We start from the raw sequence: 21803 nt of genomic DNA on the forward strand, positions 1-21803 counted from the left end.
AATTGTAGCTCCCTCATGTGTAAGAAAATGGCGATACTTGGTAAATTTCAGGTTTTTTTTAGATGATTAGCAGAAACTCAATAAATGGTAGACACTCATATTATAATTGTTGTTATTACACTCTGTACCTCTTTTGCTCAGTATCTCCAGAAACAATGTTAAATTCCTTTTTGATCTCCATCCTTTCCTCCCTTCACTACTTATTCCTCCCTGACCTCTATCCACCTTAAGTTATAACAAACAGTTTGGGGCTCCAGTTTGAGAATTTTGTCCTCAAATACCCTGACCTGCCTGTGAGAACTCATTCACAGGAGTCTTCTGACTTGGAATACTCTGTGTCCTGTTCCTGATATAATCCTAGAAAATAACTCATATTTGGCATAATTATTAATACTACCCCTCTCACTGTCAAAAATATCCTACAAATAATGTGATCACCCAACTCTGTCTAGACCTTGCCTCAGTTCTGAGCTCTATATGTCTTAATGTTTCCCTACTGAGCCTGCCACTTAATAAGCATATCTTGTTCTCTCTAGAATTCTCGCTGGTTTGTGTGAGTTGTATAAAGATCCTTGAACCATGCTGCAGAAGGTATGTGCTCTGATCTAACATCTCCCACCCACCAGCTATGGAACAATGTCTAAGGAACAATGACTTAAACCTCAATATTTGCATCTTTTAAAAATAAACTGATAGACATCTTGTCTTTTTTCTCATAGGATTGTTACAAAGCTAAAAGCTAAATATAACATAAATATAACATATATAACTTGATAAATGATAAAACACAGTGCAAATATAAGAACATTCCAGTAGGCTATATCTCCGAGCTCTTGACTCACTCAAAGAGGCAGTGCTATACACAAAGGAAAAGCTTCATGTTAGTCAATTTGTCATTCTAGTCCTAAGATGTGCAATGAAAACTTTCAGTAAAGGCTATGCAGATACTTCTATTTATTATGTTTTGGTAGATTTTAGTAGTTTCCATCTGAGAAAAAATTTCTCCTTTAAGCCAAGGAACTATTGTTATTGGTAGAATCATGAACAATGAGCAAAAAGAATGGGACATATGGAAAAGGGAAGGACTATAAGAAGCCATGACTTGGATAGGGTGATGCTATGATTCCCTTCAATCTTTTGTTTAACTGAGTCAAGTCTCTGGAATATGATCAGCTGCCTGGGGTTCACACCTGATGAGAGTCATTATGACAGGAACCACAGTCTCATGCAAATGTATACAGCTTTATATTTTTATCTCCCAGGGCTTAAATATTCTGCTACAGATCTTTTCCTTGAGTCCAATATACAACTTATGTAGAATTATATATGGGTTAGTGGTGAGCATTGCTTTTATGAGATAAGGAAGCATTTAACAATAGTCTTATTTTATTTTAATGCCTGGGACCATTTTATACCAGAAATAGAACTTTACTATGAAGGAGCAGTAGAATGCAAATGAATGCCTTATAATATAATGTTTTGATACATGGCATTTTGATCTCTAGGAAATTCATCTGAGAGTGGAAAAGTTACATGGATATACTGCATAGTGGTTGAGTCTGGGCTTTTAGTGTAAACATCACCCAAATAGTGTACATTGTACCCATTAAATAATTTATCATCTTTCACCCCTTCCACCCTCCAACCCTTTTGAGTCTTCAATGACTATTATTCCACACTCTACATCCACGTTCATACTTTATTTAGCTCCAACTTATAAGTGAAAATGTGGTATTTGACTTTCTGATTCTAAGTTTTTTTCACTGAAGATAATGGCCTCTAGTTCCATCTGTGTTGCTGTGAAAGACATGATTTCATTCTTTTTCGTGCCTGAATAGTATTCCATTGTGTGTGTGTGTGTATTTTTATCCATTCACCCACTGATGGATACTTAGGTTGAGTCCATATCTTAGCTATTGAAAATAGTAACTTTAACCATTATCTAGGTTAAAAAAGTACTTGTGAACTTTTTTGGTGAAAGCATCTGAAAGAGTTGAAAAGCCAGGTGTGATGCTCAAAGGAGTGGTCAGGCTTCAGGGATATGGAAGTTATCCACACAGCAGAGAGACTGGAGCTATGACAATGAATAAATACATGAAAATCAATAATTTTAACAAACTACACTGTAGATAAAACCAGTTTTGAAAATTGGGTTAATTCTTAAAGTAAGTCACATCCTTTTTATTTCAGTTCTTGCTTAATTTTCATTACTTATTTCTTACGTATTTTTTATTTGCAGTCCATGATTTTTAGGTTATTTTTGTCTAATTCTCTTAACTCGCTCTCTCCTTTCTTCACAGTGAATTTCTTTGTCATTTCTGTACCTTTTGTTTCTCATCTTCTAATGTAATAAGAAATAAATTCCTAATTTTTAAGCTGTTAGTCCATGACACAATCTATGGGTTACTGAAATATTTTGAATATCGGCTATGAAAATACAGAAATTTATTAGTATTTTTTAATATCCTTCCCCAAATCTGCAATCTATAACTACAGTCAAATTTAAAGATATTTTGCTATTTCTAGAGAGGCAAAATCTAGCTTTTCTTCTTAGATGTAACAAATACTCAGCAAAAACTTTTTGGATATTGATTGTGTTCCTGATACTAAGAATTTAAGCTGAATAGAATATGTTCCTTTTCTGTAAACAGTTCTCAATGTAATGGGCTTTCAAGACAGAGTTTACTTAAAATCTTTTTCTCCCTCAGAACCTTCATTTTAGGCATTGAAATTAACAGCTTATTGTATGCAAATCCATGTACTCCATAGTTGTTTTCAACTAAGGACACTTGTAATTTGTTGGCTGTTTGGTCTATGCTGGCTTATTCTTGAAATGAATGACCATGCTTTTTCGATGTTTTAAATGGCTTGGCACATATAATCTTATATAACTTAGAGCATATGAAAACGGCCAATACACAGAAATGTAAAATTCTTGAAAATTTTTCTGTTGTATCCTTTTAATCTTAGCCATAGTACTTCTGGAGATTCTTCTTTGTGTGACATTAAATGATAAGTGGCTCTTGGATCATCTAAACTTTTTAAAAACATCATTATACTGGTGTTCAAGAAAGAGAAGGAAAACCTTGACTTTTCTGCGCTTTTGAAATCTTTACTAAAAATACCATTGGTGCGCAGAAAAACAGGTTCAATGTCAAATATACAGGCTAGAGATTTTGTCTTTGCTTGGCCTCTTATGAGTCCTGGAGGGAAAGCTGCAGTGGGGCTAGTTGTGGGCAGAATAAAGGTGGTTTCTGGAAATATGGATTCCTGCCAGAGTGAGTGCTGCTTAGGTCTATACAACTAACACTTGGTCGTGTGTACCCTAAACTTCCTTTCTGCCTGAGAGTCTCTCTCCTGTAGCTTCCAGATGCAGGGATTGCTGAGTCAGGCATCTTTCCCTCACGTGACTTCAAGAAATGTCAGGATTTAAACTATTACACTTCATTTATAACTGTTATATTAAAAACCTAAGTTTATTTTCATTTCCCTTTTGACTTGAGTATAGCCATAAAAAATAAGCAGCATGAAAAATTATGTGGAACTATCACAGTTTGTAACTTCCATTAAAATACATAAAATTTGAGAATCACAAACTATGCTATGACATGATATTTGAAAAGAAAATGACTGTTCACTGCAGGGTGCTAACCTCCGTGAGAAGACCTTGTTAGTTGCAGCAAAAGTCACTGAATGGTATCCAACTTAACAAAAAAAAAAAAAAAAAAATCCATCTCTTCTGGTCTCCTTCAAAACAACCCATTCTTGCTTGCCTGTAAAACCTGAGAATGGACCCATAAATGCTGACTAGATTATAATTGGTTTCACTTATTTTCTTAGCTTGTTATATGCTTCTCTCCATTACTAATAGGTAAAATATTATTTCCTGGTTGTTTTGAACTTGAGTTTGAATGTACTTTTATGTGATTATACTAAGAAGTAATTTTACTCAGAAAGTGAAAGTGGTAGATTTGAGAGAGAGAATAGGATTTAAAGTCCAGCAACAGTTTCCAATCCTTCCTATTCTGTTTGCTGCCTGTGTGACCATAAACACATCTTTCTGAATGTCAATGATATTATTTAAAAAATAAGAACGATAATAATTCTTCTCCTGTCCACACAGAATTAATGGATGGATCAAAGGATAATGTACATGAATGCTTTTAGTAACCACATGAAAGTTATTGTTAATAATGACCGGAAAAGAATTCTTTAAGACTATATTTGTTCAGAATTGAAATTTAAAATGGAGCCTACATTTACTATACATTAACTATCAAGAAAATGATAAAAAAAGGAAATTAATGAATGTGATGACATAATTTCAAAGTAAAGGTTTTGGCTAGAAAAATAATATTTTAAGGACTTTGTCATATAATTACTATTTATATGTAATACTACTGAATTTAAATAAGTCTCTAAATCTAAACAAACCTATTTGCATATATTTTCTGTCATCAGTTTTTGGCAGAAGGAATCTAAATAAGAATGGAAGACAGCTTGGTTTAAGACATTAAAAACTTGTTCATTTGCTTGCTTGTTTGTGGTTTGTTAATTTAGCTTTTGGCCATTTGGTTCATTGTTTCCTGACATTATTAAAAAGATTCAAGAAAGAGAAAAAAGTTAAATTTTGAAATGCTGTCATTTAAACTAAAATAACAATGAATTAAAGACAAATAATGTAAAATAGTCTGTTTCAGTTTTCTTGTCTGTAAAATGATTAGTTCTTCTAAACACTCCATTAACTCAACATTTCATGATTGTGGTTCCTGAAATATTGAATGAGAACTGCCTGGAATATTCATTTAAAATGTATGGGGCTCAGAGTTTTGAATCAGAATTTCTGGAGGTGGTATTAAGATTACCAGCATCTGCAATATAAACAAGTATGCCAAATGGGCCTTGGGCATATTAAAAATTGTAAATCACCACATCATCTATGAACCTGTGTATGTGTGCACCCCACTCTTATTTCCATGCTCATGCAAGCTGGGAAAGCATTGATGGGAGGTTATAGGGAGCAGGCATTATTATTATTATTTTAAATTTTATTACTATTTATTTATTTATTTATTTATTTTGAGATGGAGTCTCGCTCTGTCACCCAGGCTGGAGTACAGTGGCGGGATCTTGGCTCACTGCAAGCTCTGCCTCCCGTGTTCACGCCATTCTCCTGGGGAACAGGCATTATTAATTCAATGTTTCTAAGACACAGATTGTATTACAGATTTGTCATTTTTAACTTGATGAATTTAAAATTAAGTCCATTGATAGTAACATGGAAGGCATGTTATACATTAATTTTATTTTCAAAATATGTTAACTATTTGCATTTGAGCTCACTTGATAATGTGGCAAGCTGCACACAGATTATAACTTTCGTTAATGAAAGGATAGAAAATCCTCTATATGGCCATATTCCTCTAAGACTATCCTATGGTAGATTTTTCACTCTTCTGAGTAGACTTTATTCTCATCCTAAGTTAAATACTGGTACATCTTAGAAGCTTGACTTTACCCACTGCTCAATACTGCTCCCTTCTCCTCACATCCATAGTGTTGATCATCAGGGCGCTCATTAGTTAATACCATGTCCATTACTCTTCATATCAGAGTCTGCTTCTGGGAGAATCCAGCCTGTGACAGGGTCCTGCCCATGTTCTGTTCGTTCACCCCAGAGGGCCCCTTCCAGCAGTTCCTGTCCACATAGGCAACTTTGTGTGTCTGTCTCTATTTGAAGATGCTCTCTAGTTGCAGAAGCTGCTCCATTGCTATAGATCTAGATAGGAAAGCTGGAAGTGAACTCCCAACTAAGGAGAATGGGAATAGTAGGAAATTGATGACCATGCATCCCAGCCTCCTCACCTCTCAGTGAAAAAACTGGGAGATACGTGTTTCAGTCTCATTCTCGGGGGTTTAACTCTAGTCGCCTGGAGTGATAATCTGTTCATTCATACGTCCTATACTGACTACCTTCCTTTTCCTGTCTTATTCTCTCTGCTCCTGACTACTGTCTTCCTGAGATCACTTAAAATTGAATCAATTGAACCCAGTCCTTTCGAGACCTGCTTTGGGGAGTCCAAACCATTATAAAACAAGATGTTGGAATCTGTAGCCTTTGCTTCATTTCCATTTTGATTTGTACGTATTGTTACTATGTCTCTCTCAACACCCTTTTATGTTGGTAGAAGTTTAATTTGTTATAAATAATAATTTTCACTAAAAAAAGAACAGTACAGGATTGCACATGCAGATTGTTAGAATAACAATTAGGCATTCTAGGAGGGTTGTTTTAATAGTTCTATTGCATTTGGTCTCAATTCATCCCTAGAGAACATATTGAAGTTAGTGATATTTAAAGAAAATCCACTGTAGAAGTTTCCATTTAAAACTGTCAGTCGGGCGCGGTGGCTCACTCCTGTAATCCCAGCACTTTGGGAGGCCCAGGCAGGTGGATCACGAGGTAAGCAGATCGATACCATCCTGGCCAACATGGTGAAACCCCATCTCTACTAAAAATACAAAAATTAGCTGGGTGTGGGCGCGCATGCCTGTACTCCCAGCTAGACAGGAGGCTGAGGCAGGAGAATCGCTTGAACCCGGGAGGCAGAGGTTGCCATGAGCTGAGATTGCACTACTGCACTCCAGCCTGGGTGACAGAGCGAGACTCCATCTCAAAAAAGCAAACAACAACAATAAAAACAACAAAAAAAGTCTAAACAACACTTGCACTCATTATCACAGCAGTATTCATAATAGCAAAGGCATGAAATCAATTTAAGTGTCCCTTTACAGTAGATTGGATAAAGAAAATGTGGTACATATACACAGATATAGTTTGGCTGTGTCCCCACCAAAATCTCATCTTGAATTCCCACATGTTGTGGGAGGGACCCGGTAGGAGGTAACTGAAACATGGGGATAGGTCTTTCCCAGGCTGTTCTTGTAACAGTGAATAAGTCTCACGAGATCTGATGGCTTTATAAGGCAGAGTTTCCCTGCACAAGCTGTCTATTTGCCTGCCACCATCCATGTAAGAGGTGACTTGCTCCTCCTTGCCTTCTGCCATGATTGTGAAACTTCTCCAGCCATGTGGAACTGTAAGTCCAATAAACTCCTTCTTCTGTATAAATTACACAGTCTCAGTTGTGTCTTTATCAGCAGCATGAAAACAGACTAATGCATACACAATGGAATACCATGCAGCCATAAAAAAAAAGAATGAAATCACATCCTTTGTAGTAACATGGATGCAGCTAGAGGTCATTACCCCGAGTAAATTAATGCAGAAACAGAAAATCAGACACCACATGTTTTCACTTATAAATGGGAGCTAAACAATGGGTGCACATGGACATAAATATAGAAGTAATTGACACAAAAGACCCCAAAAGCAGGGTGGGAGGGAAGGGGAAAAGGTTTGGTAAAACTACATACTGGGTACCATGTTCACTATTTGGGTAATGAATTCACTAGAAGTCCAAATCCCAGAATTAAGCAATATATCCATGTAATAAATCTGCACATATACCCCTGAATCTACAATAAAAATAAATAGTAATAAAACTGTCTAAAGAAGACCTCAAGTATCAAACACACACTTCCTTTGCTGTTTGCAATAAAATGGTTCTTATGTTCCTATTGTGAATAATTTTATAACCATATTAGAAAGGTAAATATGACGTATAGAGTTACAAAATTTCAAAGTTTATGTGCTATTACATTTATTTTCCTTGAATCATTTTATTTTATTTTCCCTTTCACTCTAGGAAAAGAAAAGAAAAAATGAAAATTACTTTTCCTTTTGTGCGGTCAAGCTAACAAATCTAAACAAATAGAAATATATGGCATGCCAAGAAATCTAAAATACTAGACTTTCTGTGATCTCAATTTAAATTACATCTAAAATTGTTTTAATTCTGTTGGCTATGAGAAGTATAATTTGGTAAAAGTCATTTTATCTAATAAAATATACATAACTATCCAATTAAAATATTCAAATCAGTTTCTTTAATCATGTGTTTATTTTAAGATGATGAAAAACTATACATTTTATCATTGTATGAGGTATAGTAACTGAGTTATTTATTCTAAAAGTAGTTTGGGAAAGGAGGGAGATGCCATCAATCATTTTCCCAGTATTACACGCCCTGTTTTTTGTTTGCTTGTTTGTTTGTTTGTTTTGAGACAGGGTCTCACTCTCTTGCCCAGACTGGAGTGCAGTGGCATGATCTCGACTCACCGCAAACTCCGCCTCCCAGTCTCAAGAAATTCTCCTGCTGCAGCCTCCGGAGCAGCTGGTATTACAGGTGTGCCCCACCATGCTCAGCTAATTTCTGTATTTTTAGTAGCGATAGGGTTTCACCATATTGGCCAGGATGGTCTTGAACTCCTGACCTCAAATGACCCACTCGCCTCGGCCTCCCAGTGTGCTGGGATTACAGCTGTAAGCCACCATGCCAGGCCCCTGCTTTTTTTAAAAAAATAATAATCGAGTAGAAATTCAGATAACATAAAATTAACCATTTTAAATGTGCATCATTCAGTGGCATTTAATACATTTACTGTTGTGCAACCGCCACCTCTATCTAGTTCTAAAACATCTCCATCTCTCCAAAAGAAAACCTGTACTTGCTAAGCAGTTTCTCTCAGCCCCAGAAACTACCAATCTGCTTTTTGCCTCTAAGGAATTGCCTATTCTGAGTATTTCATATAAATTGAATCATATGCTATGTGACTTTTTTTGTCTGACTTCTTCCACATAGAATGTTTTTGATGTTTCTTCATGTTGTAGCATGTATCAGTACTTTATTCCTTTTTATGGCTGAATATTATTCCATTGCACATACACACACAAGTACACACACACCACAATTTGCTCATCAATTTATCTGTTGATGAATATTTGAGTTGTTTCTACATTTTGGTTTGTGTGAATAGTGTCTCTATGAATGTAAGGGTGTCAATATTTGAGTACCTGTTTTCAATTTTTTTGGGTATACACATCAGAGTGGAATTGCTTGATCATGTGGTAATTTTACGTTTAACCTGAAGAACTGCCAGTGTTCCACAGCAGTTGCATCATTTTACACTCCCACCAGCAATGTGTGAGGCTTTCCATTTTTCTACATCTTTCACACATCTTTCCCAACACTTATTTTATTTCCTTTTTATGGTTGTTGTACTCATCCTAATGAATGCAAAGTGGTGTCTCATTGTGGTTTTGATTTGTATTTCCCTGATGACTATGTTGAACATCTTTTCTTGTGTTTTTTCGTCCTTGTGTTCTCTTGGATAAATATCTCACATATTTCCCCCGTTTTAAATTGAGTTGTTTCTCTTTCTATTGTTGAGTTGTGAAATGTATTTATAGAGTGGGAACACTAGATGTACTATTAGATATATTATTTAAAAATATTGTTTTCTATTTGATAGGTTGTCTTTTTACTTTCTTGACAATATCCTTTGATGAATAGAAGTTTTAATTTTGATGAAGCTAACTTATCTTTTTTTATCTTTTATTGCTTGTGCTTTTGGTGATATCTAAAAATATATTGTCAAATCAAAAGTTGTAAAGATTTAGCTAATATTTTCTTCTAAATATTTTATGGTTTTAGCACTTATACTTAGTCTAAGTGTCCATGTACAGTGCATTGATGCATTTTGAGTTACGTTTTACATAAAGTGTGGGGTACATAGGGACCCAACTTTGTTCTTTTACATGTGGACATCCAATTGTCTCTGTATGATTTGCTGAATATTCAATCCCCATTGAATGGCCTTGGCACCCTTCTAGAAAATCAACTGGTCATAGCTGAATGGGTTTGTCTTGGGGCTTTCAATTCTATTCCATTGCTCTATGTCTATCCTATACTAATACCACACTATTTTGATTTCTGCAGTTTTGTAGAAAGTTTTAACATTGAGAAGTACGAGCCCTCCAACTTTTTTGTTGTTGTTGTTTGTTTGTTGTGTTTTTCTGAGATGGAGTCTCACTCTGTTGCCCAGACTGGAGTGCAGTGGCAAAATCTCGGCTCATTGCAACCTGTGACTGCTGGGTTCAAGCAGTTCTCTTGCCTCAGTCTCCCAAGTAGCTGGGATTACAGATGTCCACCCCCACGCCCAGATAAGTTTTTGTACTTTTTTAGTAGAGACGGGTTTTTGCCATGTTGGCCAGGCTGGTCTCAAACTCCTGACCTCATGATCCACTCGCCTTGCCCTCCCAAAGTGCTGGGATTTTAGGTGTGAGTCATCACACCTGGCCCCAACTTTGTTACTCTTTTAAAATGTTTTGGCTGCTTGGGAATGTTTGTAATAAAATATAAATTTGAGAATCAACTTTTCCATTTCTGTAAAAATAGTCACTGAAATTTTGATAGGGATTACTTTGAATCTATAGATTGCTTTGGGTAGAATTATCATCTTAACAACATGAAGTTTTCCATTTCATGAACATGGGACATCTTTTCTTTCTTTTTAGGTTTCTTCACTTTCAGCAATGTGTTACAGTTTTAGTATAAATTTTTATCACCTGGGTAGAAGTGTTCCTAGGTAAATGAAATTATTTTCTTAATTTCCTTTTTGAATTGTTCATTACTGATATACAGAAACACAACTTATTTTTTGTATGCCAAAATACATACATATTGACGTTTTATATGTCAAGTACAAAATTTTATACTTGCAGTTTTGCTGAATTTGTTTATTAGCTCCATTAGTTTCTCATGGAATCTTTGTGATTTTTACATATCATCTAAAATCATCTGTTTATAGATCTTATTTTACTTCTTTCCAATTTGGGTGCCCCGTCCTTTCCTCCTTTCCTCCTTCCTTCCCTGCTTCCCTCCTTCTTTCCTTCCTTCACTCCTATCCCTCGCACCCCTCCCATCCCTCTCTTTCTCCTGTTTTCCCTCCCTCCCTCCTTTCTTTTCTTTCCTTTTTTTCTTTCTCTTTCCACCCCCCCACTTCCTCCCTACCTTCCTCCCTCCCTTCCTTCTTTCTTTCTTCTAACTTTTGTGGCTAGAACTCCAACAACAATGACGAATAGCAGCACTGAAAGCAGGCATCCTTGCCTTGTTTCTGATCTCAGGAGGAAAGTTTTCAGTCTTTAACCATTGCTTATGATGTTAACTGTGGGTTTTTAATATATATCCTTATTCTTTTTCATTTTTCATGAGTAAAAAATTGCATTCTATTCATAGCTTGCTGTGTGTTTTTATACTGAAAGGGTATTGGATTTTGTGAATTTTCTGCATCAATTTACATGGTCATGTGGTTGTTTTTTGTTTGTTTGTTTTGTTTGTTTGTTTTGTCCTATTAATGTATATTGAACCACTCTTGGATTCCTGAAATAAATCTCACTTGGTTATGGTACACAATACTTTTAACATGCTGTTGTATTAAGTTCGCTAACATTTGGTTGAAGATTTTTGAATCCATATTCATGGATGTGAATTGACCTGTAGTTTTTTTCTTTTTGTGGTGTCTTTAAAGGGGTTTGATATCAGGGTAATAGTCTCATAGAATGAGTTAGGAAGTATTCTGTCATCTTCTGTTTTTTAGAAGTGCTTTAGAAGAATTGGTGCTAAGTCTTCTTTAAATATTTGTTACACTTCGCCAATTAAAGCCCTCTGGTCCTAGACTTTTCTGTTTGGGAATTTAAATAATAATTATTATTGATTCAAGCTCTTTATTTTTTATATATCTATTGAGATTTTCTATCTCATCGTGAGTCAATTTTGGTAATTTGTGTATTCCTAATTTTTTTTTATTCAACGAGTTTATCTATTTTGTTTGTTCATTTTATTCTCTTATAATCCTTTTTATTTATGTAGTGCTGTAGTAATGTCCCCACTTTCACTTCTGATTTTAGTTACCTGCACATCCTCTCCTTTTTCTTGGTAAGTCTAGCTAAAGGTGTGTCAATTTCATTGATTTTTCTCAAAGAACTAACTTTTAATTTGGGTTATTTTCCTTATTGTTATTCTATTCTTTATTTTATTTATCTCTTCTCTAATATTTATTATTTCTCTCCTTTAGCTACATTTGGGCTTAGTTAACACTTTTCTTTTTCTAATTTCTCATAGTGTAAAGTTGTGGATTTGATATATATATATATTTTAATTTGCAGCTAAAAATTTTCTCATCAGCACTGCTTTTACTGCATCCCATAAGTTTTGCCATGTTGTGTTTTTATTTTTATTTGTGGGGGAAGGTAGAAAGAAAGACTATAAATTTATCTTTGGATAGATTGAGCCTGAGCTACCTGTGAGACATTAAAGTAAAGGTGCCGATTTGGGAGATGTATTTGCACCTGGAATTCAGGAGCATGGTATAGACTGCAGACACAGATTTAGAAATAATTAGCACATAAATATAAGTCATATTGGTAGGTAATAGTTAAAACCATATAAGTGAGTGTGCAACAGAAAGTATGTACAAAAGGAGAAAAGCCTGTCATGAATACCAACATTTGAAAATTGGATAGGGATGGAGAAGCCAGTAAAAGAGGTTAAAAATATGCCAGAGGACTGGGAGTGAGGGTGAGGAGCAGAGGAAAGAGAGTATTTCATGTATTCTTACTCTGTAAGAAAACATGCAAAGATGTTGAGATGTAGAGAAAAATTAGGAGTGAAAAGTGTCCTTTGGATTTGGTGACCTGGAATAAATGGCAATGTCAGGAGGTGCAGATAGGTAGAGCAATAGGAGACGTGAGCAGATTGGATGATATGGAGATATGGAAGTTGACACTAATTTGAGAGGTTTAATCACAAAGAGCAAAGGAAGCATAAAGTGTCAAACAAGTGGTAAAAAGGGGTTGAAGAAAAGATGTTTGCTAATGGAATGCCTTACAAAAGTTAGAAGTTGTTAGGAAGGAAGCGATATAAAGGTAAAGGTGAGGTGCAGGGCACAGGGAATAGTCAATATCCTATAATTCCTAAGAAAATATTAACTATTTACTGTCTTGTTGAATTGCATAATTTTTAAGCATATATATAATTTATTCAGCTAAATTTAAGATATTTGGTGATCGATAGGTCATTTTCTTGTTTGGATTCACACAGTCTCAACTCAGATACACACATAGATATACACATATATTGTAGACACACTATAGACACACTCAGGTATATGCGCACAGTCACACATTCCACAGTAACAATTGTACATAATTGATACTCCTCACACATTTGTTTTACGTTGATGAATCAAAATATTTAAAGGTTAGTGACCTAGGAAAGACGTTTCTCAGTGACTCTACCAACAGCTTTCTCTTCTATCTTAATAGAAAATGATAAACCATGTTCATATCCTCTCATTAGTATTCAGCAGCAATAGAAGAATACTAAATCCTCACTGAATAATTTAGTTTGAAATGTTTACCCTTTGATGTACAAGTACAACATAACTAGAAAAATACCATGTATTGAATCCATTCTCAGAAACTAGCATTTTAGAATATTTAACACTTTAAATGCCGGATGAGACCCTGCAAAATGCAGAACAAAAAGCTTCAAAGAAGGTTTCAAATTTCTGTTGATACATTTACTCTCATCTTCCCAACCCTGCTTCATGTCCATCTTTGCACGTACTATTCAAAGGCTACCCAAAAATTCCTGGGCCACTATTTGTGCTCTTTATCCTGGTCTCAAATACTGAAGGTTGAAAAGTTTCTATTGTGTGTTAGCTGCAGCTATATAAGACCCTACAGTTGCCCAAGTCACTAGAATTCACCACCGAGTGGGCACTGATAGAGGTATTGCAATCAATAGGAAGAGCAAATGGACTGAGGTTGCTTCTGCCATTGAAAAACTCTAAGGCTTGGATGAGACATTTAATTGAGTCCCATTTCCTTGTTTTTAAAGTGAGACTATATTCACTTACCTAACAACTTAACTACTTTTAAGATAAAAAATAAATGGCCTGGCAGACAGTGAGCCCTCAATGAATGGTTGCATTTTACTGGAGTAAGGAACACACTTTCTTTCATCTTGTTCCTGTCTTTGCCTTTATCAGGAAAATTGAACAATTTCAGTTCCTTCTCACTCCTGGATTTCTTATTTGGGTCAATTTATGCTCAAACCTGTGACGTGCTGGAGGAAGGACCTGGACCATTTTTCTTATTCCTACATATGGTGATAAATGGGGCATATTATTGAGATTCATTGACTGTAATTATGGCAACTTTACTTGGCAGCTTATCTTTTTCTGCTCTTTTATGTCTTAGAAAGTGACATTTAATAATATTTAACTTTTATTTATGTGCCTATTTAGTGGTGTGTGCTATACAGATAATCCAAAAATGCCCACTTTCTGGTTTTAAGAAGCTTATTCTCTAAAATAACAGACAGCTCTATTCATGCCCTTGAGGGATAAAAAGTAGAGAACAGTTGCATGCTGGCAGGGGGTGCCACTCTGTGATCCAATGTGCTTTCTATCCCTGTCCTATATATATTCTCAGTCTGATTTATGTGCACATTTAAGATTCCCACAGGTCTGTATGAAAGCGGTAGGTCAGCCCACAGTGCAGGGTGCTGGCCTGCAGGGTTCCTTCTAGGCTCCAAACACAAGGGTGGACGTCAGGTTAAGTGTTTTTTTTTTTTTTTTTTTCCTGCCTGTGATTCCAAAAAGACATAGCTCTATTAGGTTGTAGGTTAGAGATCTTGCCACGATCCCAGAATTAGGCAGAGTCTCCACACAGCAACTAAACAGAAGGCAGAGAAGACAGAGCAAGTCAGAGTTGAGGACTCTTGGGGACTTACAAGACAAGCGTGACTCTTAACAGCCTGGCTGTGGACACAGGCCAGCTGTTGCCTAGCAACATGAGACTAGCTAATAAAGAGAAGCTGGAGGCTTATTCTCCTGGACTGCAGGTAATTTTTCTAGGAGAGTTTGGAAAGTGTGTTTTGTAACTTTTCTTTTCTAGAGTCTAGAATTTGCTCTGCATGTCAATTAGATAGCAGAATTTAGTGAGTTCTCCCTGCATGCAGAGTGATCTCTTTTGGTGGTACTGTCCCTTCAGCAACGACGGCATAGATACTATATTTAAAATTGAGGGCTCAGGAGTAAGTTGGTAAGCACTACTTAATGCAAAGTAGCAGTGGTGGCTGTCCACATTTCTGAAATAACAAGGCAGATGGAAACCAGCAGCTGTAAGGAGACAGTGGTAAATAAAATATCAGCTGAACTTCCTAAAAGAAGTGTCTTTCCAGAGTGATGGCATCCTACACTTTGGAAACATTTATAATTCCTAGGTTTCATTGTCATGTGACTAAACAAGCTGTCCAAAGCCAGATTAGGAGAACTGCTATAAAAAGTGCAAGTAGTTCATTCCTATAACCTAGAGCACTTAAAGAGCTGTCCACAGGCAAGTGCTGGCCTGCAACATGTTACTGGTCCTCAATAGGTATAGAAATTGAGAGTAATCATTTACAAGCTTTTAAAAAGCACTTTGACAGAGTAGTTTTATATCTGTTTAATATATATTTCAAAATAGGGCTTATATTTTACGGCATTTTATTTATTTTACCATAATTCATTTTTATTTTATTTAAATAAATGTATTGGTCCACAATGTATTGGAAATTAGAAACAGAAAACTGGTCTTGGCCGGGCACAGTGGCTCACGCCTGTAATCCCAGCACTTTGGGAGGCCGAGGCGGGCTGATCACGAGGTCAGGAGATCAAGATCATCCTGGCTAACACGATGAAACCCCGTCTCTACTAAAAATACAAGAATTAGCCGGGCATGGTGGTGGGCGCCTATAGTCTCAGCTACTCGGGAGGCTGAGGCAGGAGAATGGCATGAACCCCGGAGGTGGAGCCTGCAGTGAGCCGAGATCGTGCCACTGCACTCCGGCCTGGGCGACAGAGCGAGACTCTTGTCTCAAAAATAAAAAAAAAAAAACAAAAAATAAAACAAAACTGGTCTTTCAACACAGATAGTAAGAGAAACACTGCTCTAGACCAAGGGTCAACAAACTTTTGTAAAGATCCAGCTACTAAAGATTTTATGATTTGTTCTTATAGTTTTAGTTGCAATAACTGCTTCAGCAGCTGAAGGGAAAACAGCAATACTGGGACAAATTGATATGGTTGTGTTCTAATAAAACTTTATTTACAAAAGCAAGTGGTAACGCTTGCTCTAGAACAATACTTCCCAAACCGTATTGAGAAATCAACTCACAAAGATCTTGATTCAGCATTTACGGGATTGGATCTGGGATGCTACGTTTCTGATAATCTCTTAGGTGATGCTGATGATTCTGGTTCATGGGCTCACTTTAAGTTTCAAAATTTGATAAAAGAATTGGTAAGTTGAAATTTGAAAGACAAGATCAGAACCCACTCTGCTATTTGCTTGCAGAGTAACTGAAAGAGAAGGTATTTGTCTTTTAAACCTCAGTTTTCTCATCTGAAAAATGAAGATGATAATTTCTATCTCACTTAATTTCTGTTGAGTTTAAATTTTATTACACATGTGAAAATGTTTTCTAAAAAATACAAAAATAATGCTAAAAGGTGTAATGTAGGAATAATATTTGTTATTACCTTTAATTTCTTTATACTGTTTCAGTTTAAACTGTGTGAGGAAGTGTACGCAGGTTAACTTGTATCCACACTCTAGAGAAGTTCATTTTTATTTCAAGTACCCTAGTTGTGAATATATATGCTGTCTGTGTTTAGTCAGGATCTGAAGGACCTTTACTATGAGTTCACATAAAGGTGGCTATGGGAAGCAAGTCAACAAGTGCTATGTAAACATGCATTAGAGGTTTTGTTAATGATGATATTGAAAAACAGTATTTATTGTAAAAATAAGTGCAGTTCAATGAATGGCTAAAAGACAACAGGTTTGAACAAAGTACATGTAATGAAGCAACCAGTCCAGCAACCTGAAACTTCGGAGTGAGCCTTACATGTAGAACACCTTCTGGTTTTGTCCTTCACGTAACAAGCCAACTCGGTCCAACAGGAAGTTTACCCAATAAAGCAGTCAGAACAGTCTTGCATTTTTTCATTGAAGCGACTCTTTCTCTCCACGTCTTGCCAGAATTATCTTTGTCTGAAAGGACAAAGGAACCAGGACCTCACCAATCTTACAGAATAGGTTGTAGGACTCTTTTGTGTCCACCTGCAACTAATATTTGTCTAAGGGGCAAGACAGAATATAAGACTTGCTTTCAGCTGCTTGGTACTGAGGTTGTTGGGGAGAAGATACATAGTTCCACCTGTCTCTGATTTCCCAAACCTGACAGTTGTGAATGGCCAGTTGGCTTCAGAGAGTTCACTGCATAAGTCATTATTCTTTCTGTAGCATAGGGTCCTGCTAAATATTGACATTTTCCTAAGTTTTCTTCCACTAAAGGAAGGTATGAGGAGGCCATCTTGGATTTACTGAGAGGAACTAAACTCACCCTCTTAGGACATGGGTGAGAAGGGCATCTGTTGTCTCTGAAGACAGTTGTGCTGAGAAGAGAAGGAATAGGGCAACTGATTATTTCGCCTACAACATGGACTTGCATTGAGACCCTGTATGCCTGACAATTGCAGAAAATAGCTCTATCTAAATTAGAAAAGAAGGTGGTTCTCCATTATCTAAAATAGAAACACTGGGAGATCTGACAAAGAGGGATCTCTTGAGGAAACAGAAATGAGATTCAGGGTCTTAAAAGTGAAGGGTCACTGAACCAATTCTGACAGTGTTCTCAGTAGCCCTGGGATGTGGCTTTGAGAGTGAAAACAAGGAGGACATCTGCCCTGTGAGCATCAGCCCAGAAGGAGGAGTGCAGCTGAGAACTTGACCTTGTCTTGGCATTCCAAGTCTGGATTTCTGGGCCCCCTTATGACAGACACTCCAAATTTTTCCTTGTGTTTGCAGCAGGAGACAAGTCCAAGCAACCTTAACTTTGGAGACAAAGTGAGCTGTGAGTGCTAAACAAAAGTATAGATGCATTTTAAAATACCTCTGGGTACGTGAAAGCCCTTAGTAAAAAATCCCTATGGAGGAAGAGGAAGGAGGGGTTCTGGGCAGAGGCACTGTTGGACTCATCAGCCTTCCTGAGTCTGGCTGGTAACCTGAGGGTGACTGTGTAGGGCTTGAAAATGAGGGCAAAGAGCTGCAAAACTGGGAGCTCAATAGAGGGGTCCTCTGGACTAACTCAGTCTAAGAGAATAAGACCGTTCATCTAGAGTGATGCACAACATCCTGGGAGAGATTCCCGTGTTGGACTGGTTCTCAAGAGTGACACCATGTGGCAGTAAGAAAAAAAAAATCCTTGACGGAACGCAGTTTTCTCCCAGTTGATGTAAAAGTTGGATTGATCCCGTCCCTCAACTACATCAACTGCATGACATTTGACCATTCAAAAAGGAGACATAATCCTGAAAAGGGACATTCCTGATAATAATGTAGATGGAATCTGCAGTCATTAATTAGAAAGCCATAGAGATGTGATTATACTGGAGTCCCTCTTTTGTGAAAGAGTTCGTAGGTTTACTTTAAGTATCAAATAAATGAAATAACTGATGTATTGATTCCTTAAAAAGAACAAAATAAAATAAGGGTAGTAGTCATAAAGTTATCATAGGTGCTATGTATTGTGATTCTTTTCATAGGCTGGCAATTTGATGTTAGATAAATTAAGTAGTCTAGGCAAATATCCCCCTTGCCTCTTTTGTGCTTTTATATTTCCATATTTATGCGTTAAATGATGTCCCCTAAAAAGATATGCTCAATTCAGTACTTTTGATGTGACCTTATTTGGAAATAGAGCCTTGGCTGATGTAATCAATGTAAGATAAGGTCATTAGGGTGGGCTCTAATCTGATGTGACTGGTGTGCCTATGAGAAGAGACCCAAAAAGAAACATACACAGGAAGAATGCTATATGATGATGGAAACAAAGATTGGGGTTACGCTGCCACAAGCCAAGGAATGCCTGGAGCTACAAGAAGATGGAAGATGGAAGGAAGGAACTTTCCCTAAAAGCTTTGGAGGAGCATAGTCCCACCAACAACTTGATTTCAGTCTTCTAGCCTCCAGAACTGTGAGAGAATAAATTTTGGTTGCTTTAAACCACCCATTTTATGATATTTTGTTAAGGAATCCCTAGAAAACTAATACAAGTACTAATTAATTTTAAAATGGAGAATGTTCCTCTCACTCTGAGAGAATGATGTCAGGAAAACACAGATAAGGTACTGGTAAATGTAAAAATAGGATGACTTTTATATTTGGCTTAAAGTTGAGAAACAAGCTTCATTAAAGCTCGAATCTTTTCGTGGAAGGGGTGTAGACTTCCAGCCTAAAGGATCCCAACAAATGGGATACTTTTCAGGTCTCTGAGGGAAAAAGGTGGGATATGGTTCAAGTTCTGCCTTCCTCAAGACATTCTACTTTTCTTCCTATTCCCTCCATTTCCCCATTTTTCCTCTTCACTTTCTTCATCCTTTACCCAGTAGCCTCTAAAACAGTTTCCCCTTCTTTCCAGTATCTTTAATATAGTTCTGAATTGAGAATTTTAGTTTACGAAGCTCGCTAGTTGAAAGATAGCCAACAGTTTCCTAGAAAGCTGTTCCGGGGACCTTTTGCCCTTGGGAACTGGCATTTCCCCTGAAGTATAAGCAAATGGAAAATCACCAAAATCAGAGTAATACCCTGGAACTTCATCTAATAAGCTCAATTCCTTGTTGTTTCTCAACATTAGTGGATGGGTATACTAGGTAATTGATTTATTTTCCCGAGATAGCACTTAGTTTTGAACCTGGGCATATTTAAAGAAAAGGGATTGAGGTGGGGGGATCACGAGGTCAGGAGATGGAGACCATCCTGGCCTGGGAGGCAGAGCTTGCAGTGAGCCAAGATCGCGCCACTGCTTTCCAGTCTGGGCGACAGAAAAAAAAAAAAAAAAAAAAAAAAAAAAAAAAAAAAAACAAGGAAAAAAAAAGCAAGAAAGGGGATTGAATAACAGCTGAGTCAGCGCCAGCTTCTGCTTCGGTGATAGGTGATTTGGGACTTGTCTATGAAGGGAACATGGAGCCTCCTGAAAAGAAAAATGAACTTCACCCACCCGCCTTCAACACAGGTATATGCATACCCCTCATAAAGCTGCTACTCGGATGTGAGAGGGAGAGGAAAACTGACGCAAGTACTAAGGCCTGAAATGGAAACACTAGCAAGGGACTCTTTTGGGTTAGTTTCCCAGCAACACAAAGCCAGTGTGCTTTTAACATTTTGCTGTCATTCCTTGAAAATAATGACACCTGAAAGAATCTGAACAATAAGAAAAAAGAGAGGAGAAAGAACTTATGAATGGCTAACATTCTATTCAATTCCAGTATATTAACAACAAAAATAGCCGGGCGCGGTGGCTCAAGCCTGTAATCCCAGCACTTTGGGAGGCCGAGACGGGCGGATCACGAGGTCAGGAGATCGAGACCATCCTGGCTAACACGGTGAAACCCCGTCTCTACTAAAATACAAAAAAATAGCCGGGCGAGGTGGCGGGCGCCTGTAGTCCCAGCTACTCCGGAGGCTGAGGCAGGAGAATGGCATAAACCCGGGAGGCGGAGCTTGCAGTGAGCTGAGATCCGGCCACTGCACTCCAGCCCGGGCGACAGAGCAAGACTCCGTCTCAAAAAAAAAAAAACAAACAAAAATAAATGATGATAATGACTGTTTGCTCCCTAATCCATGCCTCTTCAGTGATTAATTAGAACAGAATTAGACTGTGCAATGAAAATTGTAAAATGAGCAAATTGTTATTTGGGGCCCTGGGGTTATGAACTAATCTAGACTCATTCATTCATTCATGACTGTGAGATATCAAACGTAAGGTAACCTTAGGAGTGAAGAGGACTCTAGGTTTCCTCTTTCATACTTTCACAACCAGGAGAAATGTTAAATTAAGGCAAATGTCAGAACAAATCTGCCATAATGCAAATATTTATGAACAAGCATATTGCAAAACATTAACTAAGCTGTTTTTTCCGCTCCAGAAAAGTTCCAGTTCTCTGTGTTTTCATGCACAGCCAGGCATTTTGCATGAAATGTTCATTTAAGACAGATGTGATGCTATTCTCATAGTAGGATTCAGTTAACCTTTTAATCAGAATTCAGGTCCAGGATGTTTGAATGAGATCCATAGTACCTTTAAGTGATGGTATCCAGCACTAAATTAAAACCCTTAATCCCAGGGATTCATAGAGCTTAAGCAAGAGTGAAGATGCTTGTAGACTCTTTCTAGCCATATTCATAGCTCTTAGACACCATTTTACCAATTAAAATTATTTTTTAACATCTTTTGTACAATTACAATCCCCTCTAGGAAGACTTAGGTATGGGAGTGTTGAAACTTTTGTAGAAGCCGCCTCTGAAATCTAATTTGGGTTTTTCAGATCTTAACGAACCCTCCTTGAAGCATATATATCTGATTAGCACTTAAAACATTTGCTAACTTACCCTCCATCCCCCGATGTACATAAAGTTAACTTACATACATATAAATCATGTTGTTGGCTGGGCACGGTGGCTCCCGCCTGTAATCCCACCATTTTGGGAGGCCGAGGCGGGTGGATCACAAGGTCAGGAGATTGAGACCATCCTGGCTAACACGGTGAAACCCCGTCTCTACTGAAAATACAAACAATGAGCTGGGCATGGTGGTGAGCGCCTGTAGTCCCAGCTACTTGGGAGGTTGAGGCAGGAGAACTGCGTGAACCTGGGAGGCAGAGCTTGCAATGAGCCAAGATTGTGTCATTGCACTCCAGCCTGGGTGACAGAGCGAGACTCTCTCTCAAAA

Source organism: Rhinopithecus bieti, unplaced genomic scaffold, assembly GCF_001698545.2.
Source record: "Rhinopithecus bieti isolate Rb0 unplaced genomic scaffold, ASM169854v2 scaffold_42380, whole genome shotgun sequence".
NCBI lineage: Eukaryota > Metazoa > Chordata > Mammalia > Primates > Cercopithecidae > Rhinopithecus > Rhinopithecus bieti.